This window comes from Phodopus roborovskii, unplaced genomic scaffold (assembly GCF_943737965.1).
Source record: "Phodopus roborovskii unplaced genomic scaffold, PHOROB, whole genome shotgun sequence".
NCBI classification, from domain to species: Eukaryota; Metazoa; Chordata; class Mammalia; order Rodentia; family Cricetidae; genus Phodopus; species Phodopus roborovskii.
This window is the reverse complement of record NW_026126448.1, coordinates 6,681,913-6,708,784: the sequence shown is the minus strand read 5'-3', so window position 1 is coordinate 6,708,784 and position 26,872 is coordinate 6,681,913. Positions and strand designations below refer to the sequence as shown.

Below are 26,872 nucleotides of genomic sequence, written 5' to 3'. Positions count from 1 at the left end.
TTTCCTTCCCTGTGAGATTGTTGTTAATTTTCCCTGTTGAAACTCAAAGGAAGCAAAAAATGTGAGGGATATTTGCTTCATTTTGACATTGATTTTTGCCTATTAGAACTGAAACACATGGCTCTGTATAATCGATATCAGCTCTGTCTAGAATATGAACTTTTACAATGTGAGAGCTAATTTACTTGCATCTGATTAAGAGAAAGATGTATTCACAATGAGGTTAGCACTCACTCAGGCCTACACTACTTCCTAGGAGAGGGTCAGAAGACATCATTTGACTTAGCCAGGTACTTTGTTCATGGCTTGTATGATCAGAGTCAGACCTACCTTTGCTGAAAGAACTGCTGTGGTACCCTGAAATTTCATTGTCAGCATTTACAATAGAACCTCTTAATATAGGGTTAATGGAAATGGTGCAGACTTGGAATGGTAGGAAAGATAGGAAGTCGTTCGAAGATCATTTCCTGGGTTTCCTAATCCTTGGGGACTGTTATCCCTAGCTTGATCTTTGTTTGTCTTCGAACAATAAAAGGGGACATTAAATAGTGAAACAGGTGGACATCAAACTCATTAAGACCTATATATTCTTGTGGGCTTGTCTTTTTGCTCATTGTTTACTGTTTGATTAGATGCCAATAACCTGAGAGGAATTCTGATTTAAATTTCATCTTTGGAGAAAGGACTCATCTGAAAAACTGTCACTTTTGAAGACATCACCATGTAAAATGATTGTTTCTAAATTAAAAGGGGGAAATTTATTTCAAAACAAAAGAAGACATCACCAGCAACAAAGGGTTTATGGGGAATTATAGACACATTTGACCTTTACAGAAAAGCTCTCATTTTTCTTATATACGTCTTTGGTTTTTTTGTTTATTTGTTTTTTTTTTTTTTTAAAGTGGGTTTTGATTTTGTTTAAATAGCAGTCCTACTCTAGAACTTTGTAGAATTTCAACATATATCTGACCTGTATTTTCATTACATAACAACAAATCTAGCTCATCTATATAGCTGTAAATGTGAGTACTGGACAGTAATTACTACTGGCTGCTACTCTCTGAAATTGATTATCTCTAGATTTCTGACAGAGTTTAGGACTAAATCTTCCTTACTCAAATGGCTTTGATTGAGTTAGTATTTCTCACATGCCTAGTACTTCATAAATGTTTGAGTCATCATCATCTTTCAACAAATCATGGCAGAAACTACAGAGAGGAAAAATTGCTGTGAAAGTCCATTCCATTGATGAGTGTAGACTATACTGTAGACTATACTCAAAATCCAGAACCCCCCAAAAAACCACCAAGAGACCAGATACGATGCACAAGCAGAGAGTCTTTATTGCAACTTAACTCTGATCCCTGTCCTTCTGACATCTCCATCCATCTTAATGCAGCATCAGAGCAGGAGAGACCACAAACTTAACTCTGATCCCTGTCCTTCTGACATCTCCATCCATCTAATGCAGCATCAGAGCAGGAGAGACCACAAGCAGTACGGGGTGGGAACGTTGATTGTGGTTAGACAAGGTGGGGCTTGAAGGACTCTAAAACTGCGTAGTTACAGGCTTGAGATTGACTCACGTCCTGGTTAGGGGTATTTGGACTGAAGAACTGATTGGCTTTTTTGGGTCTAGGGGAGTTTCAACATTTTAGTCTGAGCAGAAGGACATCTGGAGTTGTTTATTCATTTCTGATTGGCCTCATGGTCTTTCCTATAACTAGAGCTAAGGTCAGGGGCAGTCATAACCCGCTGACTGAGGGGGTGGGGGCTGCATCCTGCTCAGGCCTTTGTGCTGTGGCAGCAGTTCTGCTAAGGCCTAGGTCTCTCATTCCCCCCTATAGAACTTACTCTAGAGGACCCAATCATGGGTTCAGGGTTCTCATTGAGGGTCTCTGATGGGATGTATTTGAGACTGTAGCACCATTAACTGCACTGTGTCATCCTTTTTCTAATGAAGTTAAGCAGCCTATTAAGGATACAGGGCCCAAAAGTGAGTAAGAATATTAGGATTGTCAGGGGCCCTAGCAATGTGGAGACTCAGGTAGTTAACCACAGAGAGCTATTAAACAGAGATTGAAAGCAGTCTTGAGATGGTTCACATTCCTTTTTCCTTTTTGCTAGTCCCTCTCTTACTTTGGTTAGTGATTCCTTTACCACTCCTGAATGATCGTAATGCTGCACAAAGCCAACCTTGTTGTAAAAATACAAGGTCTAATCCCCTTGCAGCACCACTTCAGCCAGGGAGGATAGAGAATCCTATAACAGGCAATGGAGTTTTCTAGCCTTTCTATGCCTAGGTCAATGGCAGTCCATAAATTATTGTAATATTTGTCTTGCATTGCCGAAGATGCTGTTCCAGTCACTGTACCTGCCAGCCCAAAGCTCAGGAGGACACCTAATGTGAGGGTGGTTATATGCTCCCTTTTCAGTCAGGTATCCTTTTAGTCTTTGATATATCGCTCTGTCTGTATGATAAGTTATCTTTGGGACAGACATAATAATATGCAGAAGTCCTTAGTCTGACTTAGTACTTGCCCATGAACACTAGGGCCAGCCCGGAAGAGCATGCCCACCTACCAGAGGTAAGAGATAACTGTGAGGGGGTGTCTGGACTATCTGGTTGCCTAGAGGTTTATAGGTGTCAGGTATGGTCCCTAGGTAAAAGCCAAATTCCTTAACTGACTGTAATGTGAGCCTGGTTTCCCCCTCAATGTTGCTAACAACATTGAGAAGGCTGGTCAGATTCTGTAGTTTCTCTTTGCTGCTATCCCTGCGTAGTAGGGGAATTTGGTGTCAAGGCACAATCAACAAGAACAGGTGAGGTCTGGTGTAGTAGCATTCAGGACCTGGTATGAAGCCTCCAGCAAACCCAAGTTGGGGGGGGGGGTCTGGTTCTAATCTGGCTGGAATAGACAATGAAGTAGGGAAATGGAGTGTGTCTAGGGATGTAGCAACCTGACAAGGAGACTGAGTTGGCATGGGGCCATCTGGCACTTTGTTGGGGAAAAAGGGTGGTACAGGTTGAGCCAGTATTTTGTTGGGCCCTATCTTTTTCGTATTCTATCCCCCTAAGGGCAGGGAGAAGGGGCCATGACTATCAACCAAAGAATAAATATGGCTCCTAGATGGTTTGGTGGTGAGAAAAAAGTAATGTAGTGCAACAAATCCATGTGGCAGTTTATTGGGGGTGGGGAGAGGGAAGCTTGTGATGATTGACCAAGAAAGGAAGTGGAGAGAGAGGCAGGCAGAGCTTGCTTAAAAGAGAACACTTGTGCATATGTACAGAGCCATGCAACCCATGACGTAGCCACACAGCACATGACATAGTGACTCATGGATGTCAGGCCCCTGGGTTGAGTAAGTATTTGCCTGAATGCCAATGGGCACATCCTGATGGGGCGGGCCAGTCTAATGCCTGTACCAGGTGGGGCATGGATGGGGGTGCCAAGTTCTTAAAACTGCTTCCAGCTGACTTAGAGGGTATCAACCATCTTTAGGTGACCCGAGAAAGCTGGGGTGCTAGTAGCTGATCAGTAGCTGATCATTTCACTGCTATCCAGGCTATGTGGAACTGTCCACTGTTTTTTGGACATGGTGAGATGCTATCAGAGCAGAAGATAAAATTAAATTTAGGAAAAAAAAATTGTCTTAGGTCCTGGTAATTGAAGGAGGGGGTGTCAAGACCAGGGAAAGGTGATGGGGACTTTGGCTGTTGATTGACAGTACTTACCTTGGGTGAGTCTGACCTGTTTGAAGTGAATCTGAGTTGACTTCGTGGAACTTACAAGTTTATAAAAGGTAAGTTTTAAATACATTAGCATTTTCACTTTATAATTTGTATTAGAAGTCCATATTGCTGAAAAGGTGGTATACTCACGTAGTGGTAGTTATTTTGCCAGATTAATAGCTTATTAGGATTTTATCAATTAATGTTAAGACTATGAACTTTGGTAGGCATAATGAGAGAGAGAGAGAGCACTAGAACATGTTTTATTCTTTTTTTATCTTTACATAAGCAAACCTTAAAGCACCTGTTTCTTCCTCATGGTGTCACCTCAACACTCAGGAGGCACAGGTAGTTGTTTTCTGAGGGCTGTTAATAGTAAAACGTTGTTTTGAAACCTGTTCTGTGAGTCTTTTTTTGAGTCTGGAAATATGGATGTCTCTGGGGATATTGTTGACCTAGTCAGGGCGAAGTTCCTGTGACATTTTAGTGAGAGTGTTTTTAAGGAGCAGTTAGGTCATTCTATCTTTCCTGAGGACTTGGGTAGGCGTGGGATATGAAATGCCAAGAGATGCTGAGAGCTTTAGGTAAGGTATGGAAAATCTGGGAGGTGAACTCAAGATCTTTGTCTGATTAAAGAGAGGCTGGAATTGCAAATTGGGGGATCATTTCCCAAAGAAGAAGGTCAGGGACTCTCTGAGCTATCTTGTTAGAGGTCAGAAACACTTCTGTCCACCCCGAAAACATATCTACTTATACTGGGATATAATTTGACACGTCTGACTGTAGGCATGTGGGTAAAGTCAAGGTACCAGTCAGTCCCTCAGAGTGAGCCCCTGGACTGGTGGGTAGGAAAAGGGAGACTGATAACTGGAATTAGGGTCTGACATCTGACAGGTTTTACAAGAAACAGTAATAGTTCTTAAGAATGCAAGTCCTCGGGAGTGGGCTGAAGTGGAGGGTTGACAAAAATGAGACAGGGCCTGACTATTAGGATGAAAGAGCTGGTGTAAGTAGGACAGAATGTGTCAAGTATCAGGGGGTAACTGTGGGGACATGGGTTGTAGTGTATGAACTCCCTGAGTCTGGGCCCTGGAGTGTGGCATCTTCTACTACTGCCACCTGGGGAGAAAGAACTCGGGAAGGAGGTTGAGTTTATAAGCTTTTATAAGTTAGGAGATGGGACAGGTTGTGGGAGAAGATAGTGGTGTGTAACCCAAAGTTAGTTTTTTGATTAATGAATAAGGAGATCAGCAGATGGTAACGCGCATATGCAGGGTGTCCATTCCTGAGTCATAAGATCTCGTTTTTTTTTGACAGGTATATGTTACAGGTGCAGAGGAATGCCCCAGCTGATGGCCTAGAACCCCAAGGAAATATCCCTCTTTTTTTGTTACATAGAAGGAGAAAGGACAAGTTAGGTGTGGGAGATGAAGAGCTGGAGTCTGGACTAAAGTTTGTTGGAGCTTCTGAAAGTGCTTAGAGTAACAGGATTAAGGAAAGATTCATGTGGTTGGCCTAAGACTGCCTCATATAAGGGGCAGGCCAGGAGGGAAGAAGAGGGAATCTAGCTATTCCTAGGTGTGACAAAATACTATCTTTAATAGAGGGGATTGCAAGGCACTGGATTGCTTTTTTTCTGTCTAAAGTAAAAGCTTTGTGATTTGGGGTAATGTTTGGTTCCAAGTAGGTGACCTGGGGAATGGACAGTTGGATCTTGGAAGTTAAGACTCTGTAGCTCCTGCTGGACAAGAAATTTAGAAGAGCAAAGGTGTTAGTTTGCCTAATTTCTAAGGACAGGCTACAAAGCCAAATATCATCCACATACTATATGAATTTAGATTTGGGGAGAGACAGAGAGAGCAGGTCAGAAGCTAGGACCTGCCCAAATATATGTGGACTGTTGGGTTATCTCTGAGGTAGAGTAGTTCAGGTGAGCTGTGTGGAGAGACAAGTTTCAGGGTCAGTTCAGGTGAAAGCAAATATATTTTGAGACTGAGCTGAGTAGGATAGAGAAAAGGGCATCCTTGAGATCCAGTACTAAGAAATGAGAGGTCCCTGAGGGGATAATGGAGAGAAGGTTGTAGGGATTAGGCACCACAAGATAGAGGGGCCAGAAGTCTTGAACTAGACATTAGGTACTGTGGGATTTGGGAGGGGGAGGGAGAGCTTATGGTGATTGATCAACTGAGAAAGAAAGTAAAGGGGGGGGGGCAGGGCTTGCTTAAAAGAGAACATTTGTGCATATGATCAGAGTCTTACTCAGCCATGTAACAGACGACGTATTGACACACGGCTGTAGGGCCCCTGGCCTAAGTAAATAGTTGCCTGAATGTAAGTGGGTGGGTGCATCCTGCTACATCTCAGGGGTCGGGCCAGCATAATTCCTGGACCCTAACATCCATGGATGCCTAAGAAGTGTCACATAAGGTATAGGGGTTGATGTGGGCTACTGGTTGCCCTGTCTAGGGTTAGTAAGACGAAGAGTGGAGTGGGTTTGAGTCTCAGGGTTGTCAGGTCCAAGGCCACCCAGATCTATACAGGAGTGAATCAGTCTAAAAGAATTATAGCTCACAAGTTTAATCACAACATTACGGAAGTATATAAGACAGAAGCAAAGTCTTAAAGAGACATTCATTCTCAAGCCGCACTGAGAAGAGACAGCAGTTTGAGACTTGGTGAAGAGCTCCTACAAGGATTAGCCCTTTCAGCCTGAGCTAGAGCTGAGAGCTAGTGTCTGGCTGCTTTGCTTTACTGAACCTTAGCTTTGAACTTGAATTCCAGTATCAGTCTCTGGGTCTTTATTAATTCGGGTTGCAAGTCTGTATTCATCTTCTAGTCATATGGTTAAAAACTGTACCGATCTTCCCCTTCAGTCAGTCATGGTCACCCTGTCCTTGTCAAAAGATATCTGAGCTCCTGTCTTTGTGAGTAGGTCACTCCCCAAAGGGGGTACAATTAGGTATGACTAGGAAAGAGTGGGATACCAGATCCATGCCAAGGTCCACCTGTCTTCCAGTAGTCTATGAATATTGGTTCATGCCTATAGTCCTCTGTACCCAAGTTTTTCCTTTGAAATTGGACCCAAGGGGCCTGTCAGAACTGAATGTTAGGCACTTGTATCCAACCATAAATTGGACAGGTTTCTCCTCCAAGAATAGGGTTCAGGGAGGTGCCAGCTTGTGGTGGGGCTCCTTAAGGCCCCTCTTTATGGGACGTTCCCTTGACCAAGTGCCCAATCTCCTAGCAATAGGCACATTGGTACTTTGGCAACTTTGGCTTGTTGCTCTGTTGAGGCACCTTATCTTGTTCATGGGTCAGAAATGAAGTTGTTTTCACTTTTCCTCTGGATCTGCAGCCAATGCCACTAGCAGCATGTGAACTATGTTGTGAGCCTGATTTTCATCTGCAGCTGCTCTGGCTCTTTGATCCTTTTTCTTTCTGCTGCCCTGATCTCTTGCCTTTCATTTTTTTCTGTCTTCAGTCTAACTTGTCTTTCTATAGTAGACTCTATTATTATATACCTTATTTGCTTCCGCCATCAAGTCATTTATCAACTTACTGCCTAAGCCATCTATCATTTGGAGCTTTTTTCTGATATCAGGTGGTAGGACCATTGCTAACCTATGTTCAGTTGCCTCGGAATCCATAAAAGAGTATGCCCTAAAAGCCTCCATTAATCTTAAGATAGGCTGATGGCGATTTGTTAACCAATAGCACAATGCCCTTCTGTCTATATGTATGCAAAAACAAAGAAGTAGCCAAAGGAGGCCTAACTCAGAGGTGAAGGCCAGTGACTTATCTCTCAGAAAGACTGGACCTTGTCAACTCAGGATGGCACCTGTCCTTGAGAACCATAGTGGCCATTGCCTTGCAAGTATGGAATTTTCAGTTGTAGTTTTTCTAAACAGTATTCATCTGTCACCAAAATTTGGGAGGCTTTTGGCCCTTTCCTAGAGCCCTTCTCCTTGAACTCATGGCCACAAGCTAGTGCTTTGATTCATACGTACTATGCCTCACAGTTCACTGACATTGTCAGCAAATTTGATAAGCCAATTGGAAATTCTTAAAGGAAGGGATTAATTAAAAAGAGTGGCCCCCACCCCACCCCCCACACTAAAAAGTAGGAAATACTTAGCTGGGTGATGGGGTGTTGGTGTTGTATGCCTTTAATCCCAGCAGAGAGGCAGGCGGATCTAGTCTACAGAGCTAGTTCCAGGACAACCTCCAAAGCAATACAAGACACCCTGTCTTGAAAAAAACAAAAACAAAAACAAAACCACCCACTTAGAATGGAGAGAATTTAGCCTTTGTATGATTATATAATGGATGGTTAAAAAAAAAAAAAAAAAAAAGGACCATGAAGGGATAATCAACTAGAATTTACATACTGTTAATTATCATTTTGATAATCTTTGTAGTCATTTTGATAATTCTTGGTTTATTTCCAAAAAAAGTTGGTTGATATGGATGTTAAGGTGCAGGTCTTAGAAAAACATATTAATACAGATGATAGGAATATTCAAACCTACACTGAGGAATTAATTACCTGAAGAAACAAGCATTAAAATTTTAGGTTTAAAAGGACCACTCTAAGGTCTTAAGAGAACCACCTTTCATATAGCCAGTAACCCTACAGGAAGTGCCAAATGAAAGAGATTTCTGTAAGGGGAACTTGGAAGCCTGTGACAATGTTAGATTTAGGGAAATTCAAGGAAGCTGTAATCTCATATGGCATCCATTCACCAGTTTTGAAGCAGAAGATAAACAAGTAATCAGTTTGTAATAGGGTTATCCTTATAGACTGGATAGATTTGAGTAAAGCTTTGCTTTCACCTGGACCACAATTACAATGGACTTCCTGGTTCAGAGAAGAGGCTAAGAATATTGAACAATGTGCTAAAGCTAGAGGTATAGATAACTCCCAAGATCAAATTCTTGGAGGAGATTATGCTACTTCAGAAAGGCAATGTCAATATGATGATCACCTCTTGGGTTTATGCTGTATAGCAGCTTTGAATGCTTGGGATAGAATTGGAGAAGCAGGAAAGAAAATTGAATCATTTACATAATTTATACAGGGCCAAAAGGAAGCATTCGTGGACTTCTTACAAAGACTGTCATTATCAATAAATAGAATGATACCAAACTGAGAAGCTAGAATAATAATAAATGAAACAATGGGTTTTGAAAATACTAATGCCCAATGCAAAGGGGTAATTAGACCTTTAAAAGCAAAATCAGCACCTTTGGAGGATTGGATCTGAGATATAATTAATATTGAATCTCATGGCTAGAATGATGAAACATGGATAGAACAAATGATTTCAAGATGTTTAAAGAAAAATTGAAATATCAGATGTTTATGGCAGACAAGGTTACCTGAAAAAGGATCCTAAACATGACATTTCTAGACACAATTCTTTTTATAAACATAATCCAAACAGAACACTCCTTTTGAATTATGCGAAAAGTGTGTCAAAGGCAAGCATTGGACAAAGGAATGTAGGTTGACAAGAAATGATCAAGGTAATACTTTACCCTCAGGAAACACCTTGAAGGACTTCTTAAAGGCCCCAATGCAAAACCCTATGCCAGATTCAGTTTAGTCCTTCCTGTCGCCATGGAAACCATTTCCCAGAGCAATTAAAGAGCCTAATAACTATTGTAAGAAAACCTACTGCTCTGGATGATAGAGTTTTAAAAGAGAGAACAAAACAGTCAGAAAAAAAAAATCACAAAGCTAGTATATTGGCAATTTACATAAATGAACAGAGATTAAAATTAAAAGCACAAATAAATGATGTTATCATTGAAGGTCTGATAGACACTGGTGCAGACATAATAATTATAGCCCAAGAATCTTGGCATTCAAATTGGCCTCTTTGGGAGGTAAATGTTAAACTTTTAGGGAATGGAACTTTTTCCCAGGTAAAACAGAGCATGAGATGGCTCAAATGTATAGAGCACAAACAGCAGAGAGGAGTGTTAAAGCTGTATGTTACTAATATTGCAATGAATTTGTGGGGGTGTGATTTATTACAACAATGGAATAAGATAAACATATCTCAAAATTAGAAACAAAACAAATTAACGTATGGTTCTGAAAAAAATTAAAGAAGGTATTATAAAAAATAATCACTGACCATTCAGATAGGACATGACAGCTGGTCCAAAGACACCAACAGCCCAATTGTAAAATGGCTTCTAGATGAACTTGTATGGGTTGCACAATGGCCTTTAACAACTGAGAAACTGCAGGCTTTAGAAGAGCTGGTACAGGAGCAACTAAATGCTCAGCATGTAGAAGAACCAACCAGCCCTTGCTATTTTCCTGTATTTGCTATTAAAAAGAAATCAGGAAAATGGAGAATGGTAACTGAGTTGTTAATAAGGTGATTCAGTCAATGGACTGTTTATAGTCTGGAATTCCTTTGCCTTCTCTACTGCCTAAAAGATGGCCTCTCATAGTTATTGATTTAAAAGATTGTTTCTTTAGTATACTATTACAAGAAAAAGACAGAAAAATTTGCCTTCACAGTTCCTACTTATAATAATTTTTAGCCTGCTAAGAGAGATCAGTGGAAGAGGGAATATTAAATAGCCCCACCCGGGGCCGATATTTTCTAAGGCAGCTGTTGGAAATAATATGTAAGCAATTTCCTCAATCTATAATTTACCATTACATGGAAGACATTTTACTGTGTGGCTCAAATGTAGATAATTTAGAAAGAAAAATTTGCCTCCTTTGGAAAAATAGATGAGATGCTATTAATTATTTAGGCTATAAAATAGTTATACAAAAAAAAAAAAAAGACCCAAAAGGTGCAAATTAAGAGAGATTGATTGCAGACTCAGTAATGACTTTCAAAGATTGCTAGAAAACATTTGCCATCTACAACACATTATTGGAATAAAACCTGATCAATTAAACAAAACCTTAGATGATGATAAGGACTTAAATAGTCCTGAAGCTTTGAGAGAATTGGCATGAGTGAAAGATGATTTACAGATTGCACATGTGGATCGTGTGGATCCAAAGATTAACTGCATTCTAGTCATATTACCCTCTAAGCATACCCTACAGGAATTTTAATGCAGAGGGAAGACATTATTATCATAGAAAGGATCTTTTTACCACATAAACCAAGTAAAAAAATAAAAACTTATATGCAAAAGATCTCTGAGTTGCTTCTAAAAGGAAAATTGAGACTTTGTCAGTTAGCAGGAATAGATCCAGCAGAAATTATAGTATCTTTTACTAATGATGAAATTCACAAATTATAAGTAGACAGTGAACTTTGGCAAAAAGTTTGTAGATTTTTTTTTTTTTTTTTTGATGAGGTAAACAATTATCCCTAAAGGAAGAGAATTAAACTTACAAAGAACTAACTGGATCCTTTGTCACACTGTATGGGAAACACCCAATAACTGGAGCTGCTACATTCTATACTGATGCTCATAAATCAGGAAAGGCAGGTTATAAATCAGAAAATTTAAGTGAAGTGTATCCAAAGGTCAGAATTATATGCCATTCTTGTGTTAATGGATCATAGAGAATCTCTCAATGTAGTTACTGATACCCAATGTGCAGAAAGAGTTTTTGTGCATATTGAAAGTGCTTAATTTATACCACATAATAAAGAATTGGTTTATTATTTATTCAGTTACAAGATAGTCAGAGACAGTAATCATCACACACACACACACACACACACACACACACACACACACACACACACACACACACACACAGTCGATCCTATGCGGGCCTGCCAGGCCCTCTAGTACAAGGTAATGATGAAATTAATAAAAAAAAAAAAAAGCCTCACAATTTCATTAAAAACACCATGCCAATAGCGAAGGTTTCCAAGAAGACTTTTCTATCACACGGCAACAGGCCAGGGAAATTATAAGAAAATGACCTAATTGTTCTCTATACAACCTATCTCTTCTTCCTGCAGGAAGTAACCCAAAGGGTACTCAAACAAATGCAATCTGGCAGATGGATGTGTTCCATTTAGAAAATTAAAATATGAACACATTAATACCTATTCAGGTATTCAGTGGGCAACTGCTTTGAGTATGGAAAAGGGTGATTCAGTAATTACACATTTTCTAGAATTTATGGCCATCATGGGTATACCTGTACAAATAAAGATATGAAATGCTCCAGCATATGTCTCTAGTACAATGAAATAATTTTTTGCTTATTGTAAAGTATATTGCAGATATACCACACAATCCTACAGGGCAGACATTTACAGAAATGTCAAATTGAACTCTGAATGATATGCTAACTAACAGAATGGGATGATAAACACCCCAAAAATAGATTGCATAGTACTTTATTAACTTTGAATTTTCTGTATGCTTATGAGAAAGGAACAACAGCTGTGGAGAGACATTGGACAATAGATAAAACTACATAATTAAATCCGCCGATATACTTTAAAGATATCTTGACCTCTGAATGGGAACCAGGACATGTGTTATGTTGGGGAAGAGGTTTTGCTTTTGTTTTCCACAGGTGAAGAAAAGCTATGGATACCATCAAAATTGATAAAGATTCAATTTGAACAAGATCCCTCTTAATTAGATGAAATGATTGTTCATCAAGCAGCATGGCTGTTTAATCTATAAAACTAACATGTTTTTATTTGATCAGATACAAATTGCAAAAGGAGAACCTCCCCAAAATTTAGGGTTTGAGAAGGGTTATATTCTTGTCTTTTCAGGAGAATAATGATAGCCATCTAAGGAATCTGGGGACCATTGAACAAATGAGACATCTGAAGAAAAAGGACAAATAATCTAGAGAAATGGTCCCCAGGCAAGGAGTAAATTGACCTATTGATGTATCATATTTCTAAAAGATTAAAGTTTCATAAATCTTGCCAAATGTTGGTTTCTGCTTTTCTCTATAGACATAATGCAAATGGTTCTTTTGTAGTCCTAGTCCAATTAAAGATTAAAGCTGACTTTGGAGTTGGCGTGTGGCTCTCTGCTTCTCTAATCCCAATCATACTTGTTAAAGAAAAGTCAGAAACCTCTGTCTGAAGTAGATAACTGATACATGGCACAAGATTCACGGGACTGGCTCAAATATAGATTAATATAATTTTATTCAGAGAAAAATCACTTACATGCAATGCAGATGACCGCCGCGAGTCCCTGCTCCGAGACCCACACCAGCTGCCCTCTGTGACCCGATCAGGAGCAAGAGAGAAAGCTGGGGTCCGGGACCCCAGACCTCACCTCCCTTTGGTCACATCTGCACCTGTACCCATGTCCCCAATGGGCACGGTCAGTGCAACAGGTGCAGGTGCACGTGGGGTGGATTTCTCATTACATCTGTCTCATGTCAGAAGAGCCACCTGATACGGAACAGAAGAAAAACAAATACTTAAGGACTATTTATTATATTGCCTATAATCTCATAATCCTTTGGTTTTATATTGACTTTTAACAGCTTTTCTTAAAGCATAAATACTATATTTATATGAAAATTTGTAGGAATATAGATGTATTTAAAATTTTTGTCATGATATCAGTGGTCACATAGAGTTCTAACTAATTCTAGGAAAAGATTTTATCTGTTTTCCTGTACATGATTTTGGGTTTAAGTCTTTACCAGCTTTCTACAGTGATCATGACTATGCCTAACAGTGACCTTTGAAGTTTCCAGATGGAGGATGGCGCCCCACAACAATTTCACCAAGACCTAAAAGCTGTACAATACCAACTAGATCGAGTTTGGACTACAAACTACTTAGAACAATTTCGAGGTGGCCAGCCTCACAGACACTGCTCATAACAATTTTGAGGTTGCTAGCTGAGATGACCCAGCCTCACAGACTACTCTAGCTAGGACTTGAGACAAGCCCTGCACTTTCCATTTGTGCAGAGACTGGACAAATATAATATAGCTTGACAGTTAATCCCAATTTTTTATTTTCAGGATCCCATAAAGATGCCGTCACCCCCAGATAGCAGGAATTAACTTTTAAGAATACAATGCCCACATTCCCAAGAGGTGGGGTGGATGGTTTTTGAACATTCAATGGGTTATGGATATTTGTCATTGTTTAGGGAGATTGTTTATAAAATGTTTTTGGTTACAGTCAGGAAAAAAGTTGAACAAAGGATATTAGATTCAAGTTTTTTTTTTTTTTTTTTTTTTTTTAAGGAATACAGATTGTAAGGAGTAAGGTTTTTTTTTTTTTCCCTGCTGCTGGTCTTGTCCCGCCACTGCGCCAGCCCCAATTAATACACCGAGACTATGTATTAGATAAATGCTGTTGGCCAGTTACTTGTTTCTTATTGGCTAGCTTTGTCTTAGGTATTAACCCATTTCTATTAATCTCCACGTGGTCTTATCTTACTGGAGAGAGAGCCCGCCGGCATCTGTTCTCTCCATCTTCCATCTTGATTCCTCCTTCCTTCTTCCTCTTTCCTCCTTGTCTCCTAGTCCCACCTATCTTGCTTTCCTATTGGCCAACAGTGTTCCATTCAGTAACCAGTATGAGAAACACATTTACAGAATGGCATCTCTCATCATTTCCTTTTTTCTGTCTAAAATAAAAAGGGTTTTAACTTTAACATAGCAAAATATATCACACAAGAGTTATCCAGTAAGAATCACAGTTAACAATATTTAGTCCATTAACATTTAGCAAGATTTGAAGAAAATATTCCATCATCTATCCCATCTTTGTGTGTCTAAAGTCTAAGTAACTTTAATCCTAACTAAGGAAAACATAACCATAACAATTTGTCTTCAACTCCATCAAAGACCACAGAAGGATAATATATAAACTCTAGAAATGACAGAGACAACTCGCTTCCTGGTCAGTAACCCGAATTTCTTCTGTAATCTTCCATCTTCAGCCCATAGGCCATAGTGTGTCTGGCAGACTCTTCAGCAAAGCAGGAAACTTTAAACTGTCTTCTTGTATTGGCACTTTTCTCTGTATCCTGCAGACTGTCAGACTCTTCCATGAAGCAGGAACTCTGTGTAGCAATGTCCATCTTGAATCAGCAGTCACTTTTCTGTGGGTCCTGCATGTCCAGTTTATACAGCATAAAGTCAAACAGTCCAGACAAGAGCAGTATCTTGTCCAAATGGCTTGCCTTTCCATATTAGAAGTAAACTTCATAACCTGTTTCTTCAATGTCCATCTTTACTCAGGTGGTGTTGCCAGGAGCATCTATGTCTCACTGTCAAAAAAAACCCTAAACCATTTTAAATGCCATATTCTGTAGGTCTTTGAAAGGTTTGAAGAATGCCTGTCTATCTCAAATACATCTTTGTGTATCTTGAAAAACCTAACTAACTTAACTCTAAGCTTTGACTATCATAGGTAACTATCTAAAATCTGTATTATATTATACATTATATTTCTAAATGAGCTATATAAACACAATACCTAAACAAGAGGAGAAATATACATATCACAAAATTGACCTTAAATTGTATCAATAAATGAATATCCATTCCAACACAAAATAATTAATAAATGAAAATCCATTTCAAAACAAAGTATTCATATCTATACCATAATTCCCCTTTTACCTTTAAAAGATTGATTATGGTCACTAACCATTTATAACAAAGCCCATTTAAATGAAAACAAACATAAACAATATTTGGGAATTTGGGCTGTAGTCTGCAAAGCTGCTTTGTCCAGCTGTTTTGAATGTAGGATCACCTGGTACTCTGTTTCAGGGGGTCTGGCTTGCTCAAACCACATTAGTCTGGAAGGAATCCACAGCTTTTCATTTTCTATGGAAACAAAAATAGAAATCCTTTTCCCCAGTAACTTGTCCTTAGACTTAAATTTTGGAGTCAAGGCATTTTTAAAATATATAAATTGAATTAATCCAGCAGCATTTCTTTTATCAGTTGTTGTTATTTCCTCAGCAGTCAAACAATTTAAAGACAACAGAATAGCATATAGCATCCATAATTTTTCTGTGCTTTCCATCTTTACGTGGCTTTTTTATTACTCTGTTTATTTTACTTATATTTTTTCATTTTTTGAGACAAGGTTTCTCTGTGTAACTTTTATCTGTTCTGGAATTCACTCTGCATACCAGGTTTACTTTGAAATCACAAGATCTGCTTGCCTCTGTCTTTCAAGTGCTGGGAATAAAGGCGTGTGCCACCATACCCAGTTCCTCTCTGTCTTTTTAAAACCATTTTATTACTTTTTTTTCCCCTCTGCCAAGCCTACGTATATTTTAAAACACACTGTAAACCTTTAGCACTTTTTTTTTTTAATGTGAATCTGTCTTTACTGTAAATCTTCTATCTTTTTCTGGCCACCAGTCTTTTATCTGGTAAACAACAACATTGCTGAATGCTGAAATGAAAGTCATAGTTGTTTCTGCCGCAGTTTATCAAAGATGGTGGCGGCTATTTTACTGCCAGCACTCAGAGCTGTGCTCATTGCCTTGTCTACGCTGCCATCCAGCTGCATGGTGCCAGCTTGGAAATGTGGTCACTGACATTGCCAACTCTCGTACACACCAATAAATTGTTAGCAGTGCTTCTTTAAAGCTGTTCGGTTTTTTTTTTTTTTTTTTTTTTTTTTGGCCACTTATGCTGAGTCAGGAATCTTCCCTTAAAGGAGCCGGACAATTATCTGCTTGTCTCTCACAAAGCATAGTCCAACTGAGAAAAATGCTGCTACCAAGAAACCTTGCTTGTCTCTGTTCTTTTGTTTCTAAAACCCTTTTTTAAAGCTTTTGTTAAATTTTAAGTGGAAGTTCTTATTAGCCAAGTGGGTGCCATATGTAAGGAGTGAGGTTTATTTTGAATCTACTCTTGAAAGGAAAAAAGGAAGGATATAGATATGATAAGATAAAAAGCTAGATTATTGAATCTAGTTCTAAAAAAGTATAGATATGACGAGATTAAAAAGGTAGATTATTGAATCTACCCTTAAAAGCAACTACTAGTTTTAAATATTTTACATGGGATTGGACTTTTATTTATTATATAAAATATTGTATATTAATAAAAATTTGAAATTAATTGTTTAAAACATACTATACATATGTTTCAAATATTGTTCAAAGTATTGTACCTATGCAGCTTATTTATCAATGTAATGCAAATTTATAGTTCTTGAAAGTTATTACCAACTGTAAAAAATAAGAAAATGTTAAGTGGGTGAGTAGGCAACTATTGAAAACTTCTCATTTTAGGCATGTTATCAAGGTCAAACATTTATATTTTAGAAAGACTTCCAAACACTTCCAAGATCTACAGAATATGGCATTTAATTTGTTTTAGTAACATAGGTACTCTTTATGACAGTGAGACATGTCTGCTCCTGACAGAACCAATCCACTTCAGAGAAAATGATGGACATCAAAGTAACTTCACATGGAGTTTACTTTCTTGTGGTGAAAGGAAGCCACTGGGCAAGAAAGTGCCCTTACCTCAACTGTTGACAGTGTGCTGTCCAAAGTGGACACCAAAAAGAGTGACTGAAAACCTTGCCAAGACAAGGCAGAGCGTTCCTTAAGAAAATACTGTTTCACAGAAAAGTCTGTCAGTTATGCTAGGCATATAGTCCAAAAATGGGTGCCCCAATATTGCAGAGGAATCTTGGGTAACTGTACAGGCAGTCAGCTGTTTTTGTTATTTTTTCACTTGTTTCCGCTTCCTGTCTACTCAGTTAATATTGTTTCCTTGTTGGGTCTCTGAGGGAGTTGAAGACTAGGTAGTTATAGTTTTCGTTGTTTACCAGACTCACTAAAATGTCAAGTATAAAATGTTGAGTGCCATTAAAAGATAATTTGATAATACCAATTAGAATAGAAAATAAGTTAGGTACAAGATTTTGAACTCACTAAGATAAGATAATGTATTTTCTCTCAATTTGTGAATGTAAATGGACTAGTTTGAGGATCACCCCTATGGTCTGAGCATAGGTAGAGGTAAGAGCTAGTGGCCGGCTTATTGGCTTCTTTGCTTCTCTGATCTTCAGCTTGAAGCTTAAACCCCAATATCTGTCTTTGGATCTTTTGTTTTATCATGTTACCAGGGGGACTAAGGATGGGCTCAGCCTCCCCTGGAACATTTGGTGATATTGGGGAGAGAAGCTCCAGCCTGGGGTTAAATAGGTAGGGGAAGGAGATACGGTAGGGTTGATGATAGTAGGTCTTCCTCCAGTCCCCCTTGGGGAATCGGCGGCAGGGGAGGGCTGAGAACTTGGGATCCTTGGGGGAGTTTTTGGTGTTTCCCAAGGAAAACACTTTTGAGAATCCCCCCAAGTCAGTTGTGAGTAATGGCTTTAGCTAGATGGGCATGGGATTATCTCTAACCAGGTCCTTCCAGATGTTGATCTAAGGAACCTGCTCAGGGTATTCAGGGTATCTATCCATAGATGGCATCCTTAGCTCGACTAATGAGAGATAGGTTAAAAGTGCCGTCTGTGGGCCAGTTAGTTGAAAGGATGGCCACTCCAGTTCACAGAGGTTCCAGAGGCGATGAGCCTTTAGGTGTTCTCATCCATCTTGTCAACCGCAGTCCCTGAAATCTTTTAACACTAACCGCAGTCCCTGAAATCTTTTAAACACTCAAGGAGGATGCTTGAGGGTGGGAGGGCAGCTGGATGTCTTGCCCATATTTTTCAGGATGTTCAACCATGGTCACAGGACAAACACAACCAAAGTCATACACAATAACAAAAACAGGTGGCCATGTACAGATATGAAAGTGAAATACCAGATTAATGGTCCGCAGTTGTGACCCACTCAGTCTCTGCCAAGGAACTAGGGGGATGCAGTCCCTCTCAGAAGGGCTCCCTGACCCACAGCAGGATCCCTGAGCATCCTCTGGGCTCCCTGCCTGTGATCCTCCAGCATGTCTTAAGCAGGGTTCACAGAAAGAGCTCCATCATTAAGAAACAGAATACAGAATTTGCCTGGCAATTCAGAAATTTAACTAATAGTTGGCATCTCAAAACTCAGCAGAGGGTGATTATGGTAGGCTTGGGGATCTGGATTGTGCCCAAAGCCCAGACCCCCAAAAGACCACCATGGCACCTGATAAGATGCAAAAGCCAAGAGTCTTTGTTGCAAGTTAACTCAGGCCTCTCTGTCCATTTCACACAGCAGCAGACCAGGAGAGACCTTGAGCAGCATAGGGTGGGGGCTTTTATTGTGTTTAGACAAGGGGCCCTTTGGGGGAATCCAAAACTGCATAGTTACATTCTTGGGAATGGTTCAAGATCTAGTTAGAGTTATCACTACTGATCTAATTGGCTCTTTTGGGTAAGTTGCAACATTTTAGTCTCAGCAGAAGGACATCTTGAGTTATTTGTCCATTTTTGATGGGCCTCTCCCTTTTGGGGGAGGTGTTCATGGTCTTAGTTACATCCCACTGACTCAGGGTATGGGGCTGCATCCTGCTCAGGTCTTTGTGCTAGTCTCACAATTCTTAATCATCTGTTGAGCAGCACTGGTTGTTCCATACAGTTCCAACTTGACATCAGTTATATTGTCAAATCTTAGACATCTGAAATTTCTAAGTCCTATTTGCTTGCTCTTAGGATTTGAATCTGTTGAGTAATAAAGATCTGTTAATTTGAAAGTAACTAAATTCTGTACAGATCAGTGTATTGTTAAGTAGATCTTTTTTATTTTAAATTATATGTCTAAGCATGTGCATGTGGGTACAGGTGCCCGTGCAGGCCAGAGATGTTGGATTCCCCCTGTAACTGGAGTTATAAGTGGTTTTTGAGTTGTCAGAGTGTTGTGAACTGAACTCTGGTCCTGGAAGAACAGTATGAGCTCTTATATGCTTAGCCATCTCTTTAGGCCATAGTATTAAATATCTTATTTACAGGTACAATTCTAGTAAAGATTGGTTCAATAGGCAATTCCAGAAATGAGCATTTCTTAGTTTTGTTTTATTTGGAGGGGGAATGAGAAAGACACACACACATACACACACAGGTTTAAACCCTCAACTTTCTGTATACTATACCTTCTTGTAAATTTTTTGAAGTGATCCTTGTTTTTTAGATCAATTTTAGGCTAATAACAAAGCTCAAGATATATACTCTGTCCCCACAGATTAAGAGGCTACCAGAATGGTACGCTTGTTCCAGGTGGTAAACCTATACTGAAAAATCCTTACTACCCAAGCAGTAGTTTTGCATTTGAGTGTACTACTGATGATACACATTAGACATATTCATAATGATATGTGTTCCCTTTTATAGTACCATGCAGAAACATTTCCACTGCTATGCCTATTTTATTGATTTTCTTCAAATGTTGAACTAGCTTGCATTTCTGAAATAAGTCTACTTGGTCATGGAGTATAGTTCTTTTTAAGCATTGCTATATCAACTTGTTAATAATTCTTTGATAATTTTCCATCAGTTCCTGAAAGATAATAGTCTATGATTTTAATTTTTGTGTTTGTCTTATTTGGTACTAGGGTTAATGCTGGTTTCAAAATAGACTGAGATGCATTCCTTGTACTTCTCTCTTCTAAAAGAGCTTGTGAAGAAAGGGTATACTTTTTTGTGAAATGTCTGGTTGAATTTACAAAATGAACCTGTCTGGAACTTGTGCTTTCTGTCTTGGAAGGTTATTAATTATTGATTCAATTTTTTTGTTAGATTGAGACCTATTCATATTTCCTATTTATTATATGAAATAGCTTTGTCAAATTACCTTTCTAAAAATTAGTCCATTTTAATTAAATTATGAGATTTGTGGACAGTTATTTATAGAATTTTTTATTTGATTTTTATTTTATATACATTGGTGTTTTGCCTGTATGTATGACTGTGTGAGAGTGTTGAATCCCCTGAACTGGAGTTTTAGACAATTGCGAGCTGCCATCTGCGTGCTGGGAGTTGAACAGTGGTCCTCTGGAAGAGCAGACAGTGCTCTTAAACTTGGAGCCATCTCTCCAGCTCGTCATAGAATTTCTTTATTAATGCTTTTATTTCATGAGATCTTTGCTGGTAACCAGCCCTTCATTCCTGACCCAGGTCTCCCTCCCCACTTGTGTTCCCACACTCTCTTCCTGAACCTTACTTTGGCAAATTGGTTTATCTTTTCAAATAACCAACTTTGCACCGTGTTGATTTATAATTTTATCATAGCTCTAGATTTTATTTTCTTCTGCCTAAATAATAATTTAATTTGCCTTTTTTCCTAGTTTCAAATAGTGTAAACGTAGATTGTGTGTCTGCTCTGATGTGTGTTAATGCTTTAAAGTACCAAGTTCACTGCATCTTACAACTTTTGATAAATTGTGTTTTTGTTTTTATTTTGTTGAAATTACTTTTGAGATTTTTGAGGGTATGATAATTAATATTTGTAGAGTTTCTTAGATAACCTTTTGTTGCTTTCTAACTTAATTCATTTTGTTCTATGGAGATATAAAATGATTTCTGTTCTAAGCTTAGTGAGATATATTTTGTTACCAAGAATGTGGTCTTTTTATATATGTTTCATATGAACATGCAAAAAGTATGTAGATATCTCTTATATTCATGTGATTTACTGTGATAAACTTAACTAAGTCCTCAGTAATTTTCTGCCTTCTAGACCCATTTCTGTTGAAAAAACATTCAAATTATTATATTATCTTCTGTCACTCCCGATTCTTCCATTTTTGCCATATGTGTTGTGATGCTCTATTGTTCTTTGGCAAATACACTTTAAGTCTTGGCATACTGGAGCTCAATGGTTAAGAGCACTTGCTGTTCTAGCCTAGCATCCAGATTTGGCTTGCAGCTGTGTCCCCCTCCATGGTGGCTTCAGGTGTCTCTAACTGTGCTGTTTAGGGATCTAACATTCTCTTTTCTGTCTTTATCAGGCACCAGGCATTCATGTAGAATACATACATACCTATATGCCAGCAGGCAAAACTCCTCATACACATAAAAAATAATAAATCCTTATTTTGAAGGAGAAAAAAAAAAAAGAAAAAGAAACTTCTATGTGTTGTTTTTTTCATCAAGTGCTGGGAAGTCAACCACATGCTATCTAAGTGCTCTACCACTCTGGAGTAATGCCATTATGTAATGCTACTCTTTGTCTCTGATAATTTTCCTTGTTCAGGTATCAGCAATATTTGAAACAAGTAAATATAACCAGGTTTTCCTCCATTCCCTTTTTCTTAACCTGTATGTGTCCTTATATTGAAAGTTAGTTGCTTGTAAGCAACATAGTTGGGTTCTTTTGTAACCAGGAAGCAGAGAGAATGATGAGTGCTGGTATTGTTTGTTTTCTCTTTTTTTTTAATGTAGTCCAGAATCTAAGCTCATACAATGGGCATAGTAAGGATGGGTCTCCCTATCTCTTGTATTTTTGGCTGTGAGCCTAGCTTTTAATGACTGAGCTATCCCTCCAGCCCAGGGTCTCCCTATCTCAGTTAACCCAATCCAGTCACTCAAAAGCATGCCTAGAAGAGGACTTGCCTTATACATTAACTTGTCAAGTGACAGCTAATATTTACCATCACAGTCATTACTTTGAACATCTGCTAAGTGAATTATGAATGAGAAAATTGGGACTGGAGAGATGACTTGGTGGTTAAGTGCACTTGCTCTTCCAGAGGGTTAGGGTTCAATTCCTAGTACCCACATGGCAGTTCTCAAGCTTTATAACTTAAGTTCCAATGGATCTGCTGTCCTCTTCAAACCTCTAAAGGTACCTGGTATTCAAGTGGTACAGTCATCCATGTAGGCAAAATGCCCACACAGAAGATAAAATCTAAAAATAAATAATTCCTATTATTTTTTATTATTATTATTAAACATTGCTGGAACTGGGCATGGTGGCTTATGCTTTTAATCCTGGTACTTGGGCAGCAGAGGCAGGTGAATCTCTGTGAGTTACAGGATAGCCTGGTCTATATAGTGAGATCCAAGTCAGCTAGAACTACGTAGTAAGACCCTGTTTCAAAAAAAATATAAATACAACTTTAAAAATATTTACTAAAAATGATTTTTTAAAGGAATAAGAAAAATTATTTTATGTGTATTGGTGGTTTCTTTGTTTTTTTGTTGTTGTTGTTTTGTTTTGTTTTCAGACTTATTTATTATGTATGCAGTGTTCTGCCTGCAAGTATGCCTGAAGGCTAGAAGAAGGCACCTGATCTCATTACAGATGATTGTGAGCTACCATGTGGTTGCTGGAAATTGAACTCAGGACCTCCGGAATAGCAGCCAGTGCTCCCAACTACTGAGCTATCTCTCCAGCCTTGAAGTTTAACCTGTACATATGTTTACATGAGGGTGTGGGATCCTCTGGAACTAGAGTTACAGTTGTGAGCTGCCATGTGGGTTCTGGGAATTGAATTGTGTCCTCTGGAAGGGCAGCCAGTGCTCTTAACCATTGAGCCATCTCCCCGGCTCAAAAGATAATTTTTAAAAGAATAAGAAAAATGGGTTTTTATTTACCTTCACTTAATAGGCTTTCTTTATGTGGAATCATTTTCTTACCTATGTAATTTATTCTTTATGGAGCTTTAAAAATACTTCTTTGAAAATAGATTTGCTGGTCTCAAATTACTAATATTTTTGAAAAAGTATTCTTTTATGTTTTAAGTAATAAGATGGGAATAAAGGGTACAGTAACGAGAGCCTATTGGAGGTATTTTTTCCTTAACTGAAGTCAAAAGTGAGGTAATTAGCTGAGAGCCTGGGGACAGAGGATATTTTCTAAAAATAATGTCTTAAACAAAGGTGAGGGGGAAAAAAGACAATAAAACTGTGGTCTGATTTTTATGCAGAACCAGGGTCAGTGAATCATAAGTATAATATGAAACTGGACAGCCTTGTGTGGCATTCTCTAGATACTTCTTGAGGCTGGGATGCTGAAAGATTGCCTGTGAGGACATTGAAATCACTTGTCAAAATCATGGTAAAGAGAATGTCAGGGATTCAAGAGTAAATATATTTAAAGTGAAGGGTATGTGAAAAGGTGTATGTACTTTGTTTAGGTGATTTCAGACCTGCTCGTAACAGAGAAGGGGGAATGCCTGGAAGGAAATGGAAAGCTCGTAAGATGTTTAGGTCCAGTGTCATAAGGGCTACATGAAAAGAGAGCTGCAGAGGAAGCTGCCCCAGCTCATCTACAAGGCTCAGCCTGAACTATGGGCTGCAGTAAACTTATGCTCATTTAATTTACTATCAAAAATCAGGTGATACCTTCTAACGTAGATGTATAATAAGGTGTCTTCAGAGTTGGTTCAGGCAGAGGCAACAGCTCTGAAGTATCAAATGCTGTATTTAAGAAATTAAAAAGTGTAGGCCTTCATGGTGTATGTTTCCAGGTTATAAAGTGCTAATTGAATTTGATTAAGAGTCTAAACAAGAAGTCATGGGAGGGCTATAAGTTGTATAAAGAGTTAATATATTAATATCTTTTGTCATTTATTTTACCTAAAATATGTGGACTGTGAATGTTTTTATGAGGTCTTGTAAGTCTCTTAAAGTTGAATTGCCAATTTTACGCATTTACCTTCTTCATTTTCCTGGAAGGAGACTTTATGAAATTTTCCAAAGGTTGTTTCTTAATCTAAAAAGTGAGTGTTCTTTAAGGGTTAAATCACAAAGTTTAAGGTTTACATGCTTAAATTTCTTTTTAGAACAATATAGAAAATAGATTTAATAGGAATACAGACAAAAGTCTAGAAGAATTAGAACCACAAAATCCTAAAAGTGAGCATTTACCACAGTAACAAAAAGAAGAAAAACGAAAAAACATTTTGGGGACTTAGAAAGATGGGTTAAGAGCCATTGCTGTTCCATTTATGAGGACTGGAGTTCAGATCTCACTACCCATGTTGATGTTGAATGACTCCCAAATGCCTGTAATTCCAGTTCCAAAGAATCCAGTGCCCTCTTGTGGCCTCTGTGGAGGTATGCATGTACACACATTAAAACAACTTTTTGGAAGCAAAGCTTTTGCTACTTTTCAGCTTGCCCTACCTTTTCACCATGGGTATATAATTATCTGATTAAAAATATCCAAGTTGGACCTGGGGTGGTGACTCGATAGATATGTGCACTGGCTGCTCTTCCAAAGACCTAGGCTTGATCCCAGCACCCACAGGGTGACTCAAAACAATTTGTAGCTCTAGTTCCAGGAGATCCAATGCCCTAAAAGTTAACTATAAATAAATAAATTAGTAAAAATGTTACTAAAAGGAAGGCCACAGCTGGCAATTGGAAGACCAGTTAAGAGACCATTGTCATTATCCAGATATAAGAGGTTATTAGAAGTGAAGAAATACATGAGCAGGTAATATGAGTGACTAAATCAACTGGTGTGCAGTGCCACCATATTTCCTGTTAGAGTGATTAATGGGTAAAGATGCCATTAATTGAGGCAAGGAACAAATGTTAGAAAGACTAGATTTAGTAGGACTCTTCTTCCAGTGTCCACATAGACACTTGATTTATGACAGAAGTTACTTCTTTTCATTAAGAAGTATTGGGACAGTTGAATATCTGTATCTACAAGTGGATAAAGCATTTGTCAGGCAAGCATCTGAAGCCCCAGAACCCATGTAAGAGCCTGGCAGGAGTGAAAGCCTGCCTATAATCCCTGCACCTGAAATTCCCTGAGAACCTGACTAGTGAGAATAGCTGGAGAATTGTTGAGTGCTAGGTTCAACAAGAGACCCTTCTTCAGTAAGTGAAATGGAAAACAAGGAAGAAATCCATATCGACTTTGGGCCTACATAAATGAGAAAGAGGCCAAGAGAGGAGGACCAAGAGAGCACGTGATCAAAATGACTGGATTATATGGGAATCAGAATCAGAAGGCAATGTTGGCTGGAGAGGTTTAGTGTAGGGGCCAGGATTGGAGATGCTGGATGGAACCACAAGTACTGAGACTTGTCCCAGGTTTCTTTGGAACCTGACAATAAAAATTAAGAATTTCAAGGCTGGAGAAATGGTCCAGTGGTTAAGAGCACTGCTGCTCTTCCAAGGGTCCAGAGTTCAATTCCCAGCAGCTACATGGTGGCTCACAACCATCCATAATGCGATATGGCGTCCTTCTGGCCTGTAGACATACGTGCAGGCAGAACTTGTAGTACATAATAAATAAGTCTTTTTAAAAAGAAAATTAAGAACTTCTAGTTATTAAAAGATATTCCAAGGGCTACACAGAGAAACCCTATCTCAAAAAAAATTAAAAACAAAACAAAAAACTCCAAAGACAGGAAAAAGAAAGTAATTATATGTGACAGGGTCTCTGGATTCAGAACCCTTGTAAATAGATAGTATGATTGAAATATCTAAAGTCATATATGAAAAGATACACTAATTTCATTAGTAATTGTGAAATTAAAAACAAAGTCACAAGATGATTTTCTTCTGTGATTGCCAGTAATAGCTTAGTAAGTGATCAGGGTATGTATGTATGTATGTATATGTATACAATGACCCTGAATATAAATAGTAGGACCATTTTGCAAAAAGGTTGGCTTTTTTTTTTTTTTAAGTTGAAAAACAGACAAACTGTAACACAAGAGGCCATTTCATGTAACTCCATCTCCATGACATGCCCAGAGTAGGCATTCCTTAGAAACAGAAAGGAGCCTAGTGGTTGTCAGAGGTAAAGGGGATCAAAACATGGCTACTGTAACAGGCAGAGCTGTAAGAAGAGTAAATTTTTTTTTATTTTATTAAACTTTATTCTTGGTGTCTTTCACATCATGTACCTAGATCCCATGCATTTCCCACCTTTTTGTATCCATCCTCTGACCTTGCAACCTCTTAAATAAAATTTAAGAGAAAAAAAGAAGGAAAAGACAAGAAAAAAATCTAGTCATGGAAGTTGTAGTGTGACATAGTGAGTAGCCATGCAAATGTTCATTGCCAAGAGTCATTGGTCTGGTTCAAGGCCACACTATCAATGCTGGGCCCCCAGTGGGACTTGTCTTGGATGTCCTATTGTTGCCCTGTGTCATGGAGATCCTACTGCTTTGGATCTGTAGGACCAGCCCCTTTACGTTCTTTAAAAGATCATAGATGGGTTGGAGGTTGGGGTAGGCCAAGTCTAGTTCTAGTCCAAACCCCTCTCCCCCATCTTTACCACGAGGGTGAGTTCTCAAGCATTTCTTCCCTGGCTAGTTCACCACTT

At 38.7% G+C, this 26,872-nt stretch overlaps 1 protein-coding gene across 9 annotated transcripts in view; it reads left to right on the top strand.

Moving 5' to 3' along the window:
- The window catches only part of Mast2 (microtubule associated serine/threonine kinase 2), a 142,409-nt gene that overhangs the window by 83,164 nt on the left and 32,373 nt on the right, over positions 1-26,872 (top strand). The gene's annotated exons all lie outside the window — the stretch shown is intronic.